The sequence below is a fragment of the Lepidochelys olivacea genome (assembly GCF_965140295.1).
Source record: "Lepidochelys olivacea isolate rLepOli2 genome assembly, chromosome: 26".
Classification (NCBI taxonomy): domain Eukaryota; kingdom Metazoa; phylum Chordata; order Testudines; family Cheloniidae; genus Lepidochelys; species Lepidochelys olivacea.
Window position 1 is genome coordinate 16,420,238 of NC_140436.1, and position 24,751 is coordinate 16,444,988.

The window sequence follows — 24,751 nt, forward strand, 5'->3', positions numbered from 1 at the left end:
ATGTATGCAGGGACATGCCTATGGACAGAACTCTGAGGTTTTTCCATGCCATGTGATGGACAGCTTGTCTTTGGGACAAAGAAAGCAGAGACCACATGGCAAGAGAATATAAAAAGCTCCTGCAGCTCCTCCATCTTGTCTTCAATCCTGCTTCATACCTCTAGAGGAACTTTGCACGGAAGCTTTGAACAAAGGACTGATGACCCATCCCAGCTGTGGATGTACTCCAGAGACTTGATTTGAACCTGCAGTTTATTCCATCACTGCCACAAGCCTGAACCAAGAACTTTGCCATTACTGTATGTAATTGATTCCATTTAACCATCTATAGCTTTTCCTTTTATGAATAAGCCTTTAGATTTTAGATTCTAAAGGATTGGCAACAGCGTGATTTGTGGGTAAGATCTGATTTGTATATTGACCTGGGTCTGGGGCTTGGTCCTTTGGGATCGAGAGAACCTTTTTTCTTTTACTGAGGTATTGGTTTTCATAACCATTCATCCCCATAACGAGTGGCACTGGTGGAGATACAGGGAAACTGGAGTATCTAAGGGAATTGTTTATGTGACTTATGGTTAGCCAGTGGGGTGAGACCAAAGTCTTCTCTGTTTGGCTGGTTTGGTTTGCCATAGAGGTGGAAAAACCCCAGTCTTGGGCTGTGACTGCCCTGCTTGAAGCAATTTGTCCTGAATTGGCACTCTCAGTTGGGTCCCGCCAGAACCAGCATCACTACAGAGGCAAAAAGGCATCCTTTAAAAAGTGGAAGTTAAATCCTCATGAGGAAAATAGAAAGGAGCATAAACACTGGCAAATGAAATGTAAAAATTAAATTAGAAAGGCCAGAAAAGAATTTGAAGAACAGTTAGCCAAAGACTCAGAAAGTAATAGCAATTTTTTTTAAAGTACATAAGAAGCAGGAAGCCTGCTAAACAACCAGTGGGGCCACTGGACAATTGAGATGCTAAAGGAGCACTCAAGGACAATAAGGCCATTGCAGAGAAACTAACTGAATTATTTGCGTTGGTCTTCACAGCTGAGGATGTGAGGGAGATTCTCAAACTTGAGCCGTTTTTTTTTAGGTGACAGATCTGAGGAACTGTTCCAAATTGAGGTATCATTCAAGGAGATTTTGGAACAAATTGATAAATTAAACATCAATAAGTCACCAGGATCAGATGGTATCACCCAAGAGTTCTGAAGGAACTCAGATGTGAAATTGCAGAACTACTAACTGTAGTCTGTAACCTAACATTTAAATCAGTTCTGTACCAGATGCCTCGAGGATAGCTAATTTTAAAAAGGGCTCCAGAGGTGATCCCAGCAATTACAGGCCTGGAAGCCTGACTTCAGTACTGGGCAAACTGGTTGAAAATATAGTAAAGAACAATATTGTCAGATAAATAGATGAACATAATTTGTTGAGGAAAACAATGGGTTTTGTAAAGGGAAATCATGCCTCACCAATCTACTAGAATTCTTTGAGGGGGTCAATAAGCATGTGGACCAAAGGGATCCAGTGGATATAGTGTACTTAGATTTTCAGAAAGCCTTTGACAAGGTTGTTAGGATATAGATATTCAGGCCTGTCTGTAAAGGCCTATACTCTAAGAATTTAGGTGTATTCTTATCACTTGGCTAATTACAGAGGTATAAAAGAGAGAATCAAAATCACTGTCTGCTGGTGTAAGGGCCTTCTCTTACTGTGACGGTCTGAGGCCCTGTTCTTAGGCTAAGGCCTTTGGCTAAGCAGCAGAGGCAGCCAGAAGCTAGGAAGCAAACAGTCACATCCTCACATTCCAAACTAGTCATATTGAAATAAGGTGCTATTGGGCTGTTAGGTACTATCAGGACAGGATGGTATTCCTATCACCTCCAGAGAAAGGGAAGTGCCTAGAAAATGTAAAAGGAAACTTAGTTTGATAGCACCCTGTCTGGCAAGAACTCACTTATCAATAGCTGGGATGTGAAATCCTCACTTCTGTATTGTCTTGTCATTATAGTTCCCACTTTGCTATTGTTTGTCTGTATAATCTCTGTCTGGTTCTGTGATTGTTCCTGTCTGCTGTATAATTAATTTTGCTGGGTGTAAACTAATTAAGCTGCTGGGATATAATTGGTTACATAATCATGTTACAATATGTTAGGATTGGTTAGTTACATTTCAGGGACACAGGTGTAAGGCTCTGTGGTGTCAGAGCTGGGAAGGAGGATACTAAGGAAGGAAACTGGAATATGCTTGCTGGAAGTTCACCCCAATAAACATCGAATTGTTTGCACCTTTGGACTTCGGGTATTGTTGCTCTCTGTTCATGCGAGAAGGACCAGGGAAGTGAGTGGGTGAAGGAATAAGCCCCCTAACAAAGGTCACTCACCAAAGGCTCTTACGCAAAGTAAGCTGCCACAGGATAAGAGGGAAAGTGCTCTCATGGATTGGTAACTGGTTAAAAGATAGGAAACAAAGGATAGGTATAAATGGTCCGTGTTCATAATGGAGAGAGGTAAATAGTGGGTGTCCCCCAAGGGTCTGTTCTGGGACCAGTCCTATTCAACATATTCATAAATGATCTGGAAAAAAGGGTAAACAGTGAAGTGGCAAAATTTGCAGATGATACAAAATTACTAAATATAGTTAAGACCCAGCTAGACTGCAAAGAGCTACAAACAGATCTCTCAAAACTGGGTGACTGGGCAAGAAAATGGAAGATGAAATTTAATGTTGATAAATGCAAAGTAATGCACATTGGAAAGCATAATCCCAACTATGCATTTAAAATGATGGGGGTCTAAATTAGCTGTTACCACTCAAGAAAGAGATCTTGGAGTCATTGTGGCTACCTCTCTGAAAACATCCACTCAATGTGCAGTGGCAGTCAAAAAAGGGAACAGAATGCTGGGAATAATTAAGAAAGGGATAGAAAATAGGACAGAAAATATCATGTTGCCTGTATATAGATCCATGGTACGCCCAAATCTTGAATACTATGTGTAGATGTGGTTGTCCCATCTCAAAAAAGGTATACTGGAATTGGAAAAGGTTCAGAAAAACAAAAATTATTAGGGATATGGAACAGCTTCCATATGAGGAGAGATTAATAAAACTGGGACTTTTCAGCTTGGAAAAGAGACAGCTAAGGGGAGATATGATGGAGGTCTATAAAATCATGACTGGTGTAGAGTGAGGAGATACAGAAGTTCTTCGAGTGCTTGCTCGTATCGATTCCAATTAGGTGGGTGCGCGCCGCGTGTACAATTGTCAGAAGATTTTTACCCTAGCAACACCTGATGGGTCGGCTGAGGTGCCCCCTGGAGTGAATCATAGAATAACAGATTTGGAAGGGACCTCTGGAGGCCATCTAGTCCAACCCCTTGCCCAGAGCAGGACCAGTCCCAACTAAATCATCCCAGCCAGGGCTTTCACGGCGCCGAATATATGCCCCAGCCGACCCAGCACCTCCTCAGTTCCTTCTTACCCTCCGTGACGGTCACTGGAACTGTGGAGCGCAGCTTAGCTGAACTCCACTTTCCCTAGCTTCTCTTGTTAGCACTTGTTAATAGTTGTAAATAGTTTTAAATAGTTGTTAATAGTTCTTTAGTAAGTAGTTAGTAGTTATAGAACTTAGTGTAAATAGTAGTTGGGGGGTAAGGGGCTTCTCCCCTTCCCTCCCTACCGGTACCCGGGCTGAAGCTTAGGTCTCTGGGTTTCAAACTGTGCTCGGCCTGCCTTAAGCTGATGCCTGAGGGAGACCCCCCATGACTCCTGCTTGAAGTGCCTAGGGGAATCCCATCAAGCTGACAAGTGCCGCATTTGCAAGGCATTCAAGCCTTGGACTAAAAAGGAGTGGGACTTTCGCCTGAAGCAGCTCCTTATGGAGGCAGCACTTAGCCCATGTCCTCAGCCCTGCGTCGAGACCCGGCACTGACTTCATTGGTTCAGAGCACACCTGTGGCACCGGAGCACTCAGCGCAACGTCCAGACGCTGGCAAAGACTCCCGGCACCGGACGTCTCTGGCACCCCTGCCAGTGTGTCGTCGCTCCCTGTCTTTGGGACCGAAGAGGCAGCACAAGCAACATTTGCAACATTTTCCCCTTTGCAGTTGCTGGCGCCACCTGTGCCTCCCTCGGAGCCGCGTCCAGTGTTGGAGCGACTGGCAAAGGCACCAACCCCTGCACTGTTGACTCCGGCACCGCAAGGGCTGTCTAGTCCGGTGCACGTAAGCTTCCTGGTGCGCACAGTGGTTGAGCTTAGGCCACCGTCCACGCAGGAGCGACCTGATTGCGCTCACCGAGCAGGGATCATCGCAGCCTCTGGTGCCGCCGGTACGGGCTGTTCCCTCAAAAGGAAAGCCCTCCGTGCTGCACCCTCCATCGCAGAGCAAGATAGGACGGCACCAATCCCGGTCCCGGTCATCGTCCCAATCCAGATGCTGGTCTAGTTCATGGCACTGCTCGCAGTCCTGGCACCCCTCACCATCTCAGCCCCAGTCGCACTCACAAAGATCTTCTTCTCGGTACGGTAGATACTGGTCCAGCTCCCGGCAGTGATCACAGCACCAGTCTGAGCGCCGATTTACTCAGAGTCGATCCCGGCATCAATCCACCCATAGATCTTTATCGAGGTCCAGATCTGGCTCCCGGGACCGATATGGTCACTAGTACCGATCAGGATCGCGACACCGATCTCCATCTCCCCAGCACACTGCGGTATCACATGCCAAGACAGCACTACAAATATACTCGGCACCACCTTGGCCGTCCCACTTGGTCTCACGGTCATCTCAAGCAGGAAGTGGCTACCACATTCAGGACCAAGAGGTGTACGGCGCTAGCCAATGGCAGGATAGGGGCCAGGACTCTGGTCAGGGTCCTCCGCAATGGTCCTTTTGGACTCCTTGGGCTTACCTTCAGGCCCAGGGTGTCCCCTCAGGGGCTTCTTGCTCCACCCACTCGGAGCCCCGGGGACTGGAGGCCACCATGAGTTGCCCTCCCCCGGGTGGCTTGGAGGCAACTGCTCTGCCCCCAGTTCAGGCCCACGCCCCTAGTGTGGTGGACCTAGGGCAACCGGACCCTTATTCAGGAGGTCCAGTCCCTCCTTGCTCTAGGAGCTGTGGATGAGGTGCCTCAGGAGCTCAGAGGCAAGGGTACTCAAGCTACTTCCTCTTCCCTAAGGCAAAAGGAGGCCTATGGCCCATCCTGGACCTCAGGGAACTCAACAAGTACATCGTCAACTTGAAGTTCCGCGTGGTCTCCTTGAGCATAATCATTCCCTCACTAGATTCAGGAAATTGGTATGCCGCCCTCGATATGAAGGAAGCTTACTTTCACGTTTCAATCACTCCATGTCACAGACATTTTCTCCGCTTTGTGGTGAACAAGATGCATTATCAGTTCACAGCCCTTCTGTTCACCGGTGTGCACGGTGCCTTGTGTCTTCACCAAGTGCATGGTGGTTGTGGCAGCTTTTCTTCGCCACCATGGCATGTCTACCCATACCTTGACGACTGGCTCATATGAGGCCAGTCCCGCCAGCACGTAGAATCACAGGTGCAAATGGTCAGAGACACATTCGACCACTTGGGCATCATTCTCAATGTCAACAAGTCTGGTCTCACCCCAACCCAAACAATAGAATTTATCGGGGCAGTCCTGGATGCTAATCAAGCGAGAGCGTTTCTCCCAGAGGCCCGATGTCTAGCTCTCACACACATAAGCACCGGTCTTTGCAGCTTCCCCACCACCATAGTGAGGCAGTGTCTCAAGCTGCTGGGCCACATGGCGTCCTGCACTTATGTGGTGCAGCATGCCAGGTTGCAGCTCAGGCCCCTACAGGCATGGTTTGCGTCCGTATACCGCCTGGGCCGCGACAGTCTGGACATGGTGCTCTCCGTTCCGAGGCATACCCTCGATTCCCTGCGTTGGTGGCTGGACCCCCCCACACGGTGGGTGCCGGGGTTCCATTCCACCCTCCCTGGCTCACTCTGACTCTAGAAATGGATGTGTCTGTGCTGGACTGGGAAGCACATTTCAGAAACCTGACAACTCAGGGCCTATGGCAAGTAGAGGACCTGACCCTGCATATCAATATCAGAGAAATCAGGGCTATCCGCCTCGCGTGCCAAGTGTTCCTGTCCCACTTGCAGGGTCGTTGTGTAGCGGTGCTGACAGACAATACCACGGCCATGTTTTATATAAACAAGCAAGGCAGAGCCCGGTCAGCTCCTCTCTGTCAGGAAGCCCTCCTACTATGGGATTTCTGTCTAGCCCACTCCATCCTTCTCCAAGCTTCGTACCTGACGGGTGTTCAGAACGTACTGGCAGACAGCTTGAGCAGACGTTTCCTTACACACGAATGGTCGATTCTTCTGGACATTAGTCACTCCATCTTCCGCAGCTGAGGGTTTCCCCAAATCGATCTGTTCTCCACGTGGGCCAACAGGAAGGGCCCAACTTTCTGCTCCTTCCAGAGTCACAGCCGGGGCTTGATCGCAGATGCCTTCCTGACTCCATGGTCCGGTCAGCTACTATACACCTTCCCGCCATTTCCACTGATTCACAAGGTGCTTCTCAAGGTCCACAGGGACAATGTGGACATCATGCTGGTGGCCCCAGCTTGGCCTCGCCAATGCTGGTACCCCACTCTCTTGGACCTGTCATTCTGGCCCCCGCTGCGTCTACCTTTCACTTCCGACCTCATCTCACAGAATCATGGTTGTCTCCTTCACCCAGATCTCCACCTCAGGGCCTGGAGGATCCATGGTTGAACCAAGCAGAGCTTGCCTGTTTGGACCCAGTGAGACAAGTGCTCCTGGAAAGCCGCAAACCTTCTACAAGGATCACGTGCAAAGCAAAATGGAAAAGGTTTTCCATCTGGTGCTCCCATTTCAGGCTTCAATCCCGTGCATCCTGAACTATCTGGTGCACTTGAAAGACCAGCGTCTGGCATTCTGCTCTCTTAAGGTCCACCTCGCGGCTATCTCGGCATTCCACCTGGGTGCTTCCGGGTATTCTGTGTTTGCACATCCCATCGTTTCCTAAAAGGACTGGAAAAGATCCATCCCCCTGTGCCAAGCCTGGGACTTTAACTTTGTCCTTTCTTGCCTCATGGGTCCTCCTTTCGAGCCGCTAGCTTCCTGCTCGCTCCTTTATCTCTCCTGGAAGGTTGCCTTCCTAGTGGCCATTACCTCAGCACGACATATTTCTGAGCTACGGGCCCTCACATGTGACTGACCGTACACCATATTTCATAAGGACAACGTTCACCCAGCTTTCCTGCCAAAAGTCATATCCCGTTTCCATGTCAGCCATATTTTCCTGCAGGTTTTCTACCCCAAACCGCATGCCAATCTTCGAGAGCAGCAGCTGCATTCACTGGATGTTAGAAGGGTGCGCGTCTTCTACATAGATCAAACAAAACTGTTTCCCAAAACAACCCAGTTGTTCATCGCTATGGCAGAACGAATGAAAGGTGTGCTCGTCTATTCCAAGTGAATATTTTCCTGGATCACCGTGTGTATTCGCGCTTGTTATAACTCGGTGAACGTCCCTCCGCCTGTTGTTACAGCTCACTCCACGAGAGCTCAGGCCTTCTCCATAGCCTTCCTGGCGCATGTACCTCTACAAAAAGAAAAGGAGTACTTGTGGCACCTTAGAGACTAACCAATTTATTTGAGCATAAGCTTTCGTGAGCTACAGCTCACTTCATCGGATGCATACTGTGGAAACTGCAGAAGACATTATATACACAGAGACTATGAAACAATACCTCCTCCCACCCCACTCTCCTGCTGGTATTACCAGCAGGAGAGTGAGTTTGTGGAGGGGGGGAGGGAGGGGGAGAAAACCTGGATTTGTGCTGGAAATGGCCCACCTTGATTATCCTGCACATTGTAGGGAGAGTGGTCACTTTGGATAAGCTATTACCAGCAGGAGAGTGAGTTTGTGTGTGTGGTTTTTGGAAAAAGTGGGGGTGGGTGAGAAAACCTGGATTTGTGCTGGCCCACCTTGATTATCATACACATTGTAAAGAGAGTGGTCACTTTGGATGGGCTATTACCAGCAGGAGAGTGAGTTTGTGTGTGGGGGGAGGGGGGGGGCGGAGGGTGAGAAAACCTGGATTTGTGCTGGAAATGGCCCAACTTGATTATCATACACATTGTAAGGAGAGTGATCCCTTTAGATAAGCTATTACCAGCAGGAGAGTGGGGTGGGAGGAGGTATTGTTTCATGGTCTCTGTGTATATAATGTCTTCTGCAGTTTCCACAGTATGCATCCGATGAAGTGAGCTGTAGTTCACGAAAGCTTATGCTCAAATAAATTGGTTAATCTCTAAGGTGCCACAAGTACTCCTTTTCTTTTTGCGAATACAGACTAACACGGCTGTTACTCTGAAACCTGTACCTCTACAGGAAATCTGCAGGGCTGCCACATGGGCTTCGGTGCACACCTTCACGTTGTACTACACCATCATCCAGCCTTCGGCAGGGCGATTCTCCAGTCTGCAATGACTTGACTCCGACCCCACCTCTGAGGTAAGGCTTGGGAGTCACCTAACTGGAAATGATGTGAGCAAGCACTCGAAGAAGAAAAAACGGTTACTCACCCTTTTTGTAACTGTTGTTTTTCGAGATGTGTTGCTCAACATGATCGTTCCCCTCTATTCGACATTGGTGAGGCCTCATCTGGAGTACTGTGTCCAGTTTTGGGCCCCACACTACAAGAAGGATGTGGAAAACATCCAGCGGAGGGCAACAAAAATGATTAGGAGACTGGAACACATGACTTATGAGGAGAGGCTGAGGGAACTGGGATTGTTTAGTCTGCAGAAGAGAAGAATGAGAGGGAATTTGATAGCTGCTTTCAACTACCTGAAAGGGGGTTCCAAAGAGGATGGTTCTAGACTATTCTCAGTGGTAGTTGATGACAGAACAAGGAGTACTGGTCTCAAGTTGCAGTGTGGGAGGTTTAGGTTGGATATTAGGAGAAACGTTTTCACTAGGAGGGTGGTGAAACACTGGAATGCGTTACCTAGGGGGGTGGTGGAATCTCCTTCCTTAGAAGTTTTTAAGGTCAGGCTTGACAAAGCCCTGGCTGGGATGACTTAGTTGGGGATTGGTCCTGCTTTGAGCAGGGGGTTGGACTAGATGACCTCCTGAGGTCCCTTCCAACCGTTATATTCTATTCTATGATTCCATTCCCCCCCGACCTTCCCCTCTGTCAGAGTTGCCAGCAAGAAGGAACTGAAGGGCGGGGGTCAGGCCGGCAGGGTCATATATAGAGCGCCATATCGGTGCCACTCTAGGGGGCTCCACTGCCGGCCTGACTGGTAGCTGCTAGGGAAATTTCCAACATCCATGTATGCAGTGCGCGCACACACTAACTGGAGTAGATATGAGCAACACATCTCGAAGAACAACAGTTAAAAAATGGTGAGTAACCATTTTTTCTTGCAGCGCTGCATCTGAGGCTGCTCTGGCAGCAACTGTGCCCTCCTCCACCAGGGCCTTATACTCTTTATCATGCTTCTGGAAGGGAGTCCATGAACTTTGGCATTGAGCTTCATAAGTTAAAGTCATATCTGCCTAGCAGGGCTTGGTGGTTTGCCACCCTAAGTTGGAAACTTGAGGAAGAATAAAGCTTTCTACAAAACAAGTCCAACCTCCTCGAGTCCTTATTCTCAGGGATGGGAGCGGGTTGGTCCTGACGCTCCTTGTGGTTGACCGCCTCGACCACTAGGGCGTTGGGGGCGGGGTGGCTATATAGATATTTGTGCCCTCTTAGAGATGAGGGCAGGGAGGACGGGTTCTGCCACAGGGCACTAGAGATCTTTGCCACCCCTTCATGAAGATGAAGGGCCACCTTAGCCGGTGCTGTGGCAGAGAGGACATAGATCATAGAATATCAGGGTTGGAGTGACCTCAGGAGGTCATCTAGTCCAGCCCCCTGCTCAATCAAAGAGGGAGTCTGAAAGCTCCTCCACATCTTCGGCCTGTAGATTGAGGTTCCTCCTGAGCAAGGGACCCCTCCCCACCATCACTCACTCACCAACTGCTGTGTTGGACATCCAAGCCTCCTCTAAGAGGAGCACAGAGGATCCAGCCCCCATGAAAACAAAGAAGCGGGCTCACTCCTCCCCGCAGGGAGAATCGCCATGCAAAAAGAGATCTCCGACCCCTAATTCTGCCCCAGTACCGTGGGCATGCAGAGCCTGGGACCAGGTAGCACATGGTTCCTCCAGAGCAGAGGGAACCAGAGGAGCAAAAGATCCCGTGGTCTAGCTCTGAGATAGCCAAGAGAGCTGAAGTCCTCAGCACTGAGCAGTGCTATGGCGCCACCTGCTGTTCCTCTATATTACAGCAAGCCCACAGCACCGGCAGCACAGATGCTGTGTGCCTCATAGGTCTGCTTTTAACTTCCTGGTGCTGCCGCATTTAGTTAGCCAGGCAGACCTTGTCATTGCCTCCACCCCAGGCACGCCTGTCTTCGGCTCAGATGGCACCCCAGCTAGACCATCCATGAGTCTCACGGCTACAGCTGCTGGCTTAGCCCCTCCTCTCTCAAGAGATGAGGACGATGAAGGAGCTGTAGAGATGGGGCAGCCCACTCCGTTCCTCACCCAAACCTGTGTTGGGGACACTGGGGCATGGCCACTAGGTAACTCGAGGGGATGGAAGACCACGAGTGTCGATGAAGCCCCCTCGCACTAGGCCCAGGTGTCCTTGGCCCCCCCTCCTGCCTGGAGGCACTCGCAGCAGCTCTGCGTACTAGGCCCAAGTGTCCTTGGTCCCCCCGCCTGGAGGCACTCGCAGCAGTTATGCTGAGAATCTGCAACAATATGTTGCAGAGTCAGACTGCCTGAAACTAAGCAAGGCCAAACAGGGCAGATATGGAAGAACAATGCTGAATAAAGCAGCTTTATGTATAGTTAAACAAATGATACAGAGAATCAGGGAACTAGCTGGGAACTGGATTGGCTGGCTATATGGATACTTGGGGCAGCTTGCTATTGGATAAGTATGCTGGGAAAAAGGATGTATAAAAGCCTGTGTAACTTCCTGCTCTGTGTGCAGGATTTGAGATTTTATTCTCCCTGTACCTTTTTGCAGCTGCAAATAAACTTTTCTGCTTCTCCACCCCGTTGTGATTATTGGGTGTAGCACACTGGGTAACGAACCAACTAAAGCTGTTGTTCAGCCTCTCGGCACTGGGTGCCGGCAACAGCTTTTGGCGTCCCTGGGTGGGCGACGAGGCTGCAATTTAGCCTTGCCCGGACCCCTCCTGGAGGTCGAGGATTGCGGCGAGAACCGACGCCCAGCGCGCACCGGTGAGTTCATCGGGGGCCTCGGAGGAGACGCGATTTGATCGACCCCGGAGGACACAAGGGTGCAACGCACTCATATAGTGGAGAAGCAGTTGTGGACGGCGGTGAAGAACCGGTCCCTTAGACGTGGGGGAGGAGCAGCTGCAGGCCACGGTGAAGAACCGGTCCCTTGGATAAGGTAGGAACCTTTTAAAATCCGGATTATATGCTCTGTTGGAACTTGGGGATGCCCAGAGTTACCCTGTAGGTATGGGACAGGGACAGAGCTCAGAGGTTAGGGCACGGTGTACGCCCCTAGAGTGCATTCTAGCAAACTGGAAGGTATTTGGTGCGGATCCGATAACTAAGAGCCAATTAAAACGATTCTGTACAGTTGACTGGCCTCAATATCAACTAGAGGACCAGGAGTGGTGGCCACCAGGAGGGTCAATTAATTACAACACGATCCTTCAGTTACTCCTGTTCTGTCAGAGAACAAGGAAATGGAATGAACATATGTATGCTCATTTGTTTCTGACTTTATGTACTCGACCAGATATTTTACAACACTGTAATCTGACTCTGACTGGTTCGGTAGCAGCTAAAGTCAGTCCCCAGACCGCCACCCCCACTGTAATGGCAGAGCCGGTGTCCCCTTCGGCCCCCACACCCCCACCGTATAAGGGTAGGATGCCTCGGGTTACAGAGATTGCCCCCTCGGTGGGACTCTATCCTTTGCTTACCGAGACTGTTGTGGCTTGCCCAGGGGCAGACGGACATCAGGCTACCACTATGCAAGTTTACACCCACGTGCCATTCAATCCAATAGACTTAGCAGCTTTTAAAACACAGGCTGGAGAATTCTCAACGAATGCAAGCAGGTTTATTTCAGTCTTTGAGGGGTGCCTCAGTAGTCACAAGCCGATTGAGACGACTGTAATATCCTCCTGAGAACCCTGTTGTCTGAGGTGGAGAGGGATCAGGTTACAGCTAAGGCAAGGGGAGCGTCAGCGTTCAAAAAAAAAAAAAAAGAAAGGAAGCTATCTGTCAAGTTCCTCTCCAAGTAATTGTAAGCGGCTCAGGGCATTTCTGGGTATGGCAGGCTTTTGCAGGATATGGATCCCAGAGTTTGGACTGTGGGCTAAACCCCTGTACGACTGTGTAAAAGGAGATCATGACCCCTTCTATTGGACCCCAGAGGCTGACAGGGCATTTAAAATCCTGAAAAGAAATTGATGGAAGCCCCAGCTCTGGACCTGCCAGATCTCTCTAAGCTGTTTCAGTTGTATGTACATGAACGAAGGGGGGTGGTCCTAGGAGTGCTCACACAGCTGTTAGAAGCATGGAGACGTCCCGTGGCTTATTTTTCTAAGCAATTGGATCAGGTTGCAAAGGGTTGGCCACCATGTTTACGGTTGGTCGCAGCTACTGCCCTATTGCTTGAGGAAGCGAGAAGCTAACATTGGGAGGGGTTATGCAAATCTATACTCCCCATATGGTCCGAGCTTTATTGGATTCAAAGGGAGGGCTTTGGCTCACCCATGCTCGGATTGCTCGGTACCAGGCTAAGCTGTTAGAGAACTCTGAAGTCACCCTACAGCCTTGCCCCTCCCTTAACCCAGCCACTCTCTTGCCAGAAACAGAGGAACAGAAACATGACTGTTTAGAGATCATAGATGTCCAGTACTCCAGCCGTCCGGATTTAAAGGATGTACCCCTCCCAAATGCAGATTATGAGTGGTACACTGATGGTAGCAGTACTGTAATAAATGGGCAAAGGAGGGCGGGTTATGCTGTTGTGACCCTCCATGACACTGTGGAAGCTGAAGGTTTGCCTGCTGGGACCTCTGCCCAGCTTGCCGAACTAATAGCCCTGACCCGTGCACTTGAACTGTCAAAAGGAAAGCGGGTCAACATTTTTACTGATTCAAAGTATGCTTTTGGTGTGCTGCATGCTCATGCTGGCCTATGGAAGCAAAGGGGAATGCTGACAGCCCAAGGCTCCCTAGTCAAGTATGGGCCCCAAATCCTCCGGCTCCTAGAAGCCGTACAACTTCCCTCGGAAGTGGCGGTAGTACACTGTAAAGCCCATCAAAGGGAGGATCAAGATGTGGCCAGAGGTAACGCCCGGGCAGATAGAGAGGCTAAGAATGCTGCCACCCTGCCATCCCCTCAGACTGAGAACGCCCATATGCATGCCCTTATCCCATCAGTAGGGGAGCTTCCAACCCCTCAGTACTCTGGGGAGGAGAGACAGCTAACTGACAAACTTGGTCTCCGGGAAAAGGAGGGATGGCTCCATTCCCCAGAAGGGAAGGTCCTCTTACCAAAGGGCCTAATCCAGCCACTGCTGCAGAAACTACATCAAACCACTCATGCTGGCAGGGAAGCACTTATCCAGCTAATGGGAAAATACTTTATCACTTCCAGACTCCGACCCCTGGCTGCCCAGGTACAAGCGGACTGCTTAGTCTGCCAAAAGAATAACCCCCGACCGGGTCATCCTGTGCCATCAGTTGCCCTAGAACCCACTCCGGGCCCCGGACAAGAGTGGCAAATAGACTTTACTGAGTTTCCCCGGACCCAAGGGTTCAAATATCTCCTTGTTATAGTGGATCGGTTCAGCGGATGGCCAGAAGCCTTCCCATGCCGTAACTGCGCTGCCAGAACAGTGGCCTTCAAGTTTGTTAAGGAGATCATTCCTCGCTTTGGACTCCCCCTGTGGATGGAATCTGACAACGGGACACACTTCACGTCAAAAATCATTCAAAGCATCTCACATGCCTTACAGATCCCCTGGAAACTCCATACGCCCTGGAGACCGCAAGCCAGTGGTGTAGTGGAGCATACCAATCAGACCCTTAAACGGCATCTGTCAAAAGTGTGCCAAGAAGCCTCACTGCGATGGCCTGATGCTTTGCCCCTTGTCCTACTCCATATCCGCGCTCTCCCAAAGGGTAGATTAGGGCTCAGTCCCTTTGAAATTATGTTTGGAAGGGCATGGCCTATGAATGGCACCCCGGTTCTGTCAGAGGAATGGGAGTTGGGTAATGGTTTTTTGTCTCAGTATATGTGTCCCCTGTGTCCGCTGTTCTCTTGTCTCTTCACAGGTATACCAAGGATTCCCAGCCTCTCCCCTTGGACTCTCCCGTTCACTCCTTACAGCCCGGTGACTCTGTGCTTGTTCGCACCTGGAAAGACGAGCCTCTCCAGGAAAAGTGGAAAGGACCCTGTACCGTCCTGCTGATCTCCCATACAGTGGCAAAGATCGAGGGACACAAGAACTGGATCCATTACTCTCGTCTGAAGGCAGTACCCGCCCCCTTGTCAGCAGAACAGTGGACCGTCCAACCTGCTGACTCCTCATCTAGTGACGATCTCGGGCTAAAGCTACTGTTTAAAAGACACAAATAGCGGGCACCTTAATGCTAAAATGGGCCCACCCAGGTACTGGAGACCCTGGGTTGGGAAGACTCTGGTCATAATTAATTGGGTAACATTGTTATTCTCTGTATTGGTATTTCCAAACTGTGCATATCGGGAGCATAACTCCTTTGTTTTGCTTGCGCACCATGTTGCTAATTTAACAAACCAGACTGATTGCTGGGTATGTGCTCCAACTCCACTATCCCCCAAAACGGGAATGCCCCTTGACATGCTGCCCTTGACCCTAGCAGAATTAGCCACCACCAAAGAGCAGGAAAGAACGGACTCACCGTTCTGGAACAAGACCTCTTTACAGCAAGCCACCTATCAGGACCAGGAGTATTCAGTTGCAGTACTCACTGAGGGAGTGTTATGTTTTACCCGAAACCAATCTGATCACTATGGGCGTCCTGTGGGAAAAAGCTCCTGTGTTATTACACAGTGGGCTGATGGGTATTGGATAAAGACCAACAGGGGAGGCCAACAGTGTGGGTGTAATGGTTCCTCCCCTTTTAGGGAATCACTTACAAATAATCTTACCACAAAAAAAGGGGTTTGGAAACGTAACTTGCCATCAAGTTAACATCTCCAATGTAGCAAGCCAATGGTGGGTTTGTAGTGGTCCCTATGGCGAGTGTAATTTGAACGGCACAATTAAAAATGCCCCCACTTGTACGCAATCAGGAGGATGGGATGCCCCCTTAGGGGCATATGAACTGTTTGGAAGAACAGCCTTAAATATCCCAGGAATCCCCTTCAGAAACAGTCCTTACTGGGCCCTACAGGGTCACTATTTTGTATGTGGCCGAAAGGCTTACAAGGTGCTGCCAGCCAACTGGACAGGTAGCTGTTATATAGCTCGTGGAGTTCCTCATCTTTCCATAACTGCCACACTACCCAAAGGAAAGATTAGAAATGCCCGAGACACCTCTGTTGAGTCACAAGAAAACACCCTGCGGCGACTGACTAAGGCATTGGCGGGCAATATGAAGAATTCCCTCACAACCAAGAAGCTTGTAGGGTGCTCTGTACTGGGAATAGCGCCACTGTTTACCGGACCAGCCATGGCATGCATAGGCCGCTATACTATAAGGCTGCAAATGGTACTTGAGAAAGTGGCCTTAGAGTTAGAGGACTCGGTTAGTGAGTTAGGGTCAGCAGTAAAAACATTAAATAAAGAGGTACAGCAGCTCAGGACGTTTTCCCTCCAAAACAGGCTGGCTTTGGACTATCTCTTGGCATCCCAAGGAGGGGTTTGTGCCCTCGTCGGGCCCCAATGTTGTGTATATGTAAATGATAGCAGTTATGAGATCTATGAAAAGGTGGTACAGGCTGAGGCCCATGCCAGAGCCGGAGCACAGGTTGCCTATACTGCCCCAGAGAATGATTGGTTGCAAACCTTGTTTTCGGGCTGGGGTTTGTTGTCTTGGCTTGGTGGTTTATTTAGCCTGCTATTGAAAATTCTCTTTCCTGTATTGTTTGTATTACTGGTATTATGCTGTGCAGTATCATGTGTTAGGGCCCTTTTGCAAAAGTTAATAAGTCATTCTCTTCAGGCTATCACAAAGTGCTTATGCAAAGTCCTATTGTAAAGAAATAAGTAACCCAAGTGAGAAAACTCAGAGCCAAGGTTGTTTAGTGTTCTCAAAGGGGGAGTTGTTGGGGACACTGGGGCATGGCCACTAGGTAACTCGAGGGGATGGAAGACCATGAGTGTCGATGAAGCCCCCTCGCACTAGGCCCAGGTGTCCTTGGCCCCCCCTCCTGCCTGGAGGCACTCGCAGCAGCTCTGCGTACTAGGCCCAAGTGTCCTTGGTCCCCCCGCCTGGAGGCACACACAGCAGTTATGCTGAGAATCTGCAACAACATGTTGCAGAGTCAGACTGCCTGAAACTAAGCAAGGCCAAACAGGGGAGATATGGAAGAACAATGCTGAATAAAGCAGCTTTATGTATAGTTAAACAAATGATACAGAGAATCAGGGAACTAGCTGGGAACTGGATTGGCTGGCTATATGGATACTTGGGGCAGCTTGCTATTGGATAAGTATGCTGGGAAAAAGGATGTATAAAAGCCTGTGTAACTTCCTGCTCTGTGTGCAGGATTTGAGATTTTATTCTCCCTGTACCTTTTTGCAGCTGCAAATAAACTTTTCTGTTTCTCCACCCCGTTGTGATTATTGGGTGTAGCACACTGGGTAACGAACCAACTCAAGCTGTTGTTCAGCCTCTCGGCACTGGGTGCCGGCAACACCTGGAACCTCAGGGCTACAACCCACAGTGTGGTAACCCCCTCAATGGATGCCCCCCCCCAAATGGCTCTCCCACCAAACTGACCATACTGGGACCCTGGGCACTAAACAGGGCTCACAATATTCAGCCCTTCCATCCAATCCAGGTCCAGAAGACCAAGATCGCCTAGATCTACCTCACTGGTTGCTCCAGCCTCCCCTGAAGTCACCGGACGGCTTTAAATCTTTCCAAGATCTATTCAAGTGTGTGGCTGATTCCCTAGGCATCTGCTTAGAAGAGCTGCCAGAGACACAGCATAAGCTCACTGATATTCTCCATGCCTCTTCTATGGCCAAGATTACATTGCCGATTAATTCTGCCATTAAGGACCTGGCAAAAATGGTCTGTCAGACACTGGCAACGGCCCCACCCTCTTGTAAATGTTCAAACAAGTATTATGTACCAGCAAAAGGGGCTGAATTCCTCTTCACTCTCACCGGTTGTGGAAACCATTAATCAAAGGGGAAAACAACACCTTTCTCGTACTACCCCTTACGACAAAGACTGGAAACGCCTTGACCTGCTTGATAGAAAGGCCTATTCCTCAGTGACTCTTCAGTTATGCATCACTAACTACATCACGCTATTAGCCAAATACACTCACAACGTTTTTACACAGATGTCTACGTTTATTGAGCATCTCCCAACAGACAACAAAGGACAATACAAAATGAGCATCTCAGAAGGTTGCACCGCAAACAGCAGAGCGGCTAACAGAGGGTTTGCCTGGGATCTGCCTGAGAGGAGGTACGCTAAGGGCTGCATTAAGGAGGCTGTGTTGTGAGTATCTGAGTGTCTGTTGTGGGGACAGTTTGACCGTGTGCTTGATTGGAGTTTGCCTGGGCAGAGCCCACTGAGGCTTTCATCTTGCAGGCGTCTCTGAGTAGTTACTACAACTCCTGAGGAAAATCATAGAAGGAAGTTAATATGGATGGGGAGCATTCAGCTGTTGTGACCTGCACTGGATGTGCCATGTTTGTCTTTCTTCCACAGGCCAGAAGCGACTTTGTCTGTACAACGTGCAAGCTGGTCTCCATATTGGAAGAGAAGGTTCAAGGTCTGGAGAAACAAGTATCGACCCTGTGTTGCATAAGAGAAACTGAAGATTTCCTGGACAGACGTCAGGATATGCTTCTATGGGCACAAAATTCTGAAGATTCAGAGCAGGCTGCACAGCGGGGACAGGAAGACGGTGAGGAAATTTGGCAGCATGTGACCTCCAGAAGAAGGAAGGGGAGCGTCCATGTACCAGCAACGCAGACTACAGGTAAGTAACTGTTTTCATGTTCTCTCCATAGGTACTAATGTGGAGAGTGGACTAGATGATACATATGAGGGAAGGGAACAGAAGGAGACTCCGCCGATTGGAAGGCATGAGATGCACTGTCCTAGGGTTGGGGGTTCCACGACCACCGCTCCCAAGAGAAGGAGGAGGGTGGTGGTGGTCGGGGACTCTCTCCTCAGGGGACTGAGTCATCGATCTGCCTATTTGCCTATCTGCCATCTAACTGAGAAGTCTGCCGCTTGCCAGGAGCTAGGATTCACGATGTGACGGAGAGACTGGCGAGATTCATCAAGCCCTCGGATTACTACTCCTTCCTGCTTCTCCACCTGGGCACCAATGATACTGCAAAGAATGACCTTGAGCGGATCACTGCAGACTACGTGGCTCTGGGAAGAAGGATAAAGGAATTTGAGGTGCAAGTGGTCTTCTCGTCCATCCTTCTCATGGAAGGAAAAGGCCCGGGTAGAGACCGTTGAATCGTGGAAGTCAACGAATGGCTACGCAGGTGGTGTGGGAGAGAAGGCTTTGGATTCTTTGACCATGGGATGGCATTCCAAGAAGGAGGAGTGCTAGGCAGAGAGGGGCTCCACCTAACGAAGAGAGGGAAGAGCATCTTCGCAAGCAGGCTGGCTAACCTAGTGAGGAGGGCTTTAAACTAGGTTCACCGGGGGAAGGAGACCAAAGCCCTGAGGTAAGTGGGGAAATGGGATACCAGGAGGAAGCAGGAGCAGGAGCGCGCGAGAGGGTAGGGGTCCTGCCTCATACTGAGAAAGAGGGACGATCAGCGAGTTATCTCAGGTGCCTATACACAAATGCAAGAAGCCTGGGAAACAAGCAGGGAGAACTGGAAGTCCTGGCACAGTCAAGGAATTATGTTGTGATTGGAATAACAGAGACTTGGTGGGATAACTCACATGACTGGAGTACTGTCATGGATGGATATAAATTTTTCAGGAAGGACAGTCAGGGCAGAAAAGGTGGGTGCGTTGCACTGTATGTAAGGGAGCAGTATGACTGCTCAGAGCTCAAGTATGAAACTGCAGGAAAACCTGTCTCTGGATTAGGTTTAGAAGCTTGAGCAACAAGGGTGATGTTGTGGTGGGAGTTCTGCTATAGGCAACTAACGGAAGTTACTAGATCGCAGGCCCTGGTTCTCATGGGAGACTTCAATCACCCTGATATCTGTTGGGAGGGCAATACAGCAGTGCACAGACAATCCAGGAAGTTTTTGGAAAGTGTAGGGGGCAATTTCCTGGTCCAAGTGCAGGAGGAACCAGCTAGGAGCAGAGCTCTTCTTGACCTGCTGCTCGCAAACCGGGAAGAATTAGTAGGGGAAGCAAAAGTGGATGGGAACCTGGGAGGCAGTCACCATGAGATGGTCGACTTCAGGATCCTGACACAGGGAAGAAAGGAGAGCTGCAGAATATGGACCCTGGACTTCTCCCCTGGGAGAATAACATGAGGGGGAAAGGAGTCCAGGAGAGCTGGCTGTATTTTAAAGCATTCTTATTGAGATTACAGGGACAAACCATCCCAATATGTAGAAAGAATAGTAAATATGGCAGGCGACTAGCTTGGCTTAACAGTGAAATCCTTGCTGATCTTGAACACAAAAAAGAAGCTTACAAGAAGTGGCAGACTGGATGAAGGACCAGGGAAGAGTATAAAAATATTGCTCAGGCAAGCAGGAGTGAAATCAGGAAGGCCAAATCACACCTGGAGTTGCAGCTAGCAAGAGAAGTTAAGAGTAACAAGAAGGGTTTCTTCAGGTATGTTAGCAACAAGAAAAAAGTCAAGGAAAGTATAGGCCCCTTACTGAATGAGGGAGGCAACCTAGTGAGAGAGGATGAGGAAAAAGCTAATGTACTCAATGCTTTTTTGCCTCTGTTCTCACGATCAAGGTCAGCTCCCAGACTACTGCACTGGGCAGCACAGCATGGGGAGGAGTTAACCAGCCCTCTGTGGAGAAAGAAGTGGTTAGGGACTATTTAGAAAAGCTGGAGAAGCACAAGTCAATGGGGCCTGATGCGCTGCATCCGAGAGTGCTAAAGGACTTGGCAGATGTGATTGCAGAAGTCCTGGATGACTGGAAAAAGGCTAATGTAGTGCCAATCTTTAAAAAAGGGAAGAAGCAGGATCCGGGGAACTACAGGCCAGTCAACCTCACCTCAGTCCCTGGAAAAATCATGGAGCAGGTCCTCAAGGAATCAGTTCTGAAGCATTTACAGGCGAGGAAAGTGATCAGGAACAGTCAGCATGGATTCACCAAGGGCAAGTCATGCCTGACTAACCTAATTGCCTTCTATGATGAGATAACTGGCTCTGTGGATGAGGGGAAAGCGGTGGACGTGTTATTCCTTGACTTTAGCAAAGCTTTTTGATATGGACTCCCACAGTATTTCGTGCCAGCAAGTTAAAGAAGTATGGGCTGGATGAATGGATTATAAGGTGGACAGAAAGTTGGCTAGATCGTCAGGCTCAATGGGTAGTGATCAATGGCTCCATGTCTAGTTGGCAGCCGGTATCAAGTGGAGTGCCCCACGGGTCGGTCCTCGGGCCAGTTTTGTTCAATATCTTCATTAATGATCTGGAGGATGGTGTGGATTGCACCCTCAGCAAATTTGCAGATGACACCAAACTGGGAGGAGTGGTAGATCGTTCCCCTGTATTCGGCATTGGTGAGGCCTCATCTAGAGTTCTGTGTCCAGTTTTGAACGCCCACAGTACAAGAAGGATGTGGAAAAATTGGAAAATGTCCAGCGGAGGGCAACAAAAATGATTAGGGAACTGGAACACAAGACTTATGAGGAGAGGCTGAGGGAACTGGGATTGTTTAGTCTGTGGAAGAGAAGAATGAGGGGGGATTTGATAGCTGCTTTCAACTACCTGAAAGGGGGTTCCAAAAAGGATGGCTCTACGCTGTTCTCAGTGGTAGCAGATGACAGAACAAGGTGTACTGGTCTCAAGTTGCAGTGGGGGAGGTTTAGGTTGGATGTTAGGAAAAAATTTTCACGAGGAGGGTGGTGAAACACTGGAATGTGTTACCAAGGGAGGTGATGGAATCTCCTTCTTTAGCGGATGAGAAATTCATCTTTGATGTGTGTGACAGATAAATTTCAGAAGGAATCTTCCTGAAAGCTCCAAGGATTCACTACTCGTCATATCGTGAAAATTACTCAATATGAGAAAGTCATTCATAATCAGGTATCATGATCTATTTCTCATGGAACCATCCACCAAAAACCAAGTCTATTATCTCTTGGGGATTTTGTAGAGACCGATTCATGAAAATAACTAAAAAAGTTATAACTGACCAATGCTATTAATTAATTACACATGGAATCATCCTCCGAAATCCTTTCATAATTACCTCCTGGTGATTTCGAAAAAAATCGGTTCTTGAAAATTTCTAGGAAAGAGAAATTCATTCCTCATCCATCTTCTGATAAATTTCCCATGGAATCATCCACCAGAAAAGCAATTGCATTCTCTCTTGGTGTGCTGGAACAGATCGGTTTGTGCAAATTACTCAAAGTAAGAAAATCCTTATTTACAAGTATAGAATCATAGAATCATAGAATATCAGGGTTGGGGAAGGGACCTCAGGAGGTCATCTAGTCCAACCCCCTGCTCAAAAGCAGGACCCCTCCCCAGTAAAAAAAAAAAGTACCTAGTGGTAAAGACTCCAGCAATCCAGATTCTCTCCTGGTGAGTTTCTAGAGATTGGTTCATGAAAATTACTAAAAAATCAAACATTTATTATTGATCACTGCTAGTAATTAGTACCTCATGAACTCATCCTCCAAAGACCTTTTAGATACTCTCCTGGTCATTTGGTAGAGATGGGTAGTGTAAATTGCTAAAAATGAGACATTCATTACTAATCAGATGTAGCCCTTGATGTCTCATGCACACTTCCTCGAAAAGGCAGTCAGATTCTGTCCTGATCCTTTGGTAGAGATCAGTTCATGACAATTACTAAAATTCAGACAGTTATTACTGATCACTGCTAGTCATTAACTCCATATGGAATTATCCTCCAAAATCCTTTCAGATTTGCTTCGGGTGATTTGTTAGAGATCGAGTCTTGAAAATTCCGAAACATGAGACATTCTTAACGGCTTAGTGGTAGTCATTCATTCCTCATATAATGATCCTCCTTAGTACATTCCAATTCACTCCTGTTGACTTGGAAGAAATCAGTTCCTGAAATATACTCAAAATGAGAAATTCATCTTTGAGCTGTGCGACAGATAAATTTGAGACGCAATCTTCCTGAAAGCCCTGAGGATTCACTTCTTGTCATACGGTACAGAGCAGTTCGTGAAAATGACTCAATATGAGGAAGTCATTCATTATCAGGTATCCTGTCCATTTCTCATGGAACAATCCACCAACAACCATTTTATTATCTCTTCGGCATTTGGTAGAGATTTATCGTGAAAATTGCTAAAAATGAGAAAGTTATAACTGATCCTTGCTATAAATCAATTACAAATGGAATCATCCTCCAAAAGCCTCTGAGATTCGCTCCTTGTGATTTGGTAGCTATCAGTTCATGATTTGGTCGAAATTACTAAATATGAGACTCTTATTCCTGATCAATGTTAGTAATTAATTACACATGGAATCATCCCCGAAATCCTTTCATAATTAGCTTCTGGTGATTTCGAATAAAATCGGTTCGTGACAAGTACTAGCAATGAGAAAATTCATTCCTCATCCGTCTTATGATAAATTTCCCATGGAATCATCCACCAGAAAAGCAATTACACTCTCTCTTGGTGCGTTGGAACAGATCGGTTCGTGCAAATGACTCAAGGTAGAAAATCATTCTTTACAAGTACCTAGTGGTAAAGACTCCAGCAATCCAGATTCTCTCCTGGTGAGTTTGTAGCGATTGGTTCAAGACAATTACTCCTAATGAGACTTAAATTATTGACAAGTACTAGTGATAAAGCTTTCCTCGAATGATTAACCAAAATGCTTTTCGATTCTCTGCTTCTGATTTGGAAGAATTCGATTCTTGAAATATACTAAAAATGAGAAATTCATCTTTGAGCTGTGAGACAGATAAATTTGAGAGAGAATCTTCCTGAAAGCCCCGAGGATTCACTTCTCGTCACAGGGTACAGAGCAGTTTGGTAAATTGCAAAAAATGCGACATTCATTACTAATCATATGTAGCCGTTGATGTCTCATGCACTCTTCCTCAAAAAGCCATTCGGATTCTCTCCTGATTATTTGGTAGAGATCTGTTCAAGAAAATTACTCATAATGAGACATACATTATTGACAAATAATAGTGATCAATTTCTCCTCGAATGATGCACATCAAAATGCTTTTCAATTCTCTGATGGTGATTTGGAAGAAATCCGTTCTTGAAATATACTAAAAAAGAGAAATTCATCTTTGAGCTGTAGGAGAGATAAATCTGAGAGGGACTCTTCCTGAAAGTCCCGAGGATTCACTTCTCACGCTATGTTACAGAGCAGTTTGTGAAAATTAATATCAGAAAGTTATTTTTCCTCAGGTCTCCTGACATATTTCTCATGCAATCACGCACCAAAAAACAGTTGTATTATCTCTTCAGGATTTCGTAAAGCTTGCGTTGTGAAAATTACTAAAAATGAGGAAATCATTCCTTACAAGTACTAGTGATAAAGTCTTCAGCAATCATTTCCCACCTGTCAAAGTCAGACTCAAGACTCACTGAATTTGTCAGACCACTCTGTTGATTAGGAAAACGCTTTGCCAATGCACCCAGATAGATGTGAACCTCCTGGAAAAGCTCAAGCTGATTTATTTATATAGCTAAGCCAGAACCAATTTACCATAAGAGACAAAAGGAAGCGGAAACTGACAAATATACATACATATCTTATTTGCATACTAACGTTTACCAATCTCCTAGCTCAGTAGGAACTCTCACTTAATTGGTTTGAGGACGATTGTTTCACACTCATTCTCTTCCTGACTACTATATTTCAACAAACCCTTCAAGCAGCATTTCTTGAATGAATGATAATTTCAATCGAATTTAGTCTACTTTCACACAACACTCTTTTCCAGTCTCTGATCATGATGATTTGGAAGTCATCGGTTAGTGAAAATTTCTAAATATGAGGAATTCATCCTCGATGTGTGGGACGGCTATCTTTCTCAAGAAATTGTCTGGCGACCCCTTAGGATACATTTCCGGTCAAAGGTCTGCTCCATTCATGAAATTTACTGAACAATGAGAAAGTAATACCTTCTCAGGGCTGCTAATAAATTCCTCATGGAGTCATCCGAGAAAGCCATAAGGATTCTCGCCTTAGGATCTGGTGAATAACGGTCAGTGAAACTTACTGTAAAGGAGTCAGTTATTACTGAAAAGTGCAAGTAATTAGTACCTCATGGAATCATCCTCCAAAGATCTTTTAGATACTCTCCTGGTCATTTGGTTGAAAT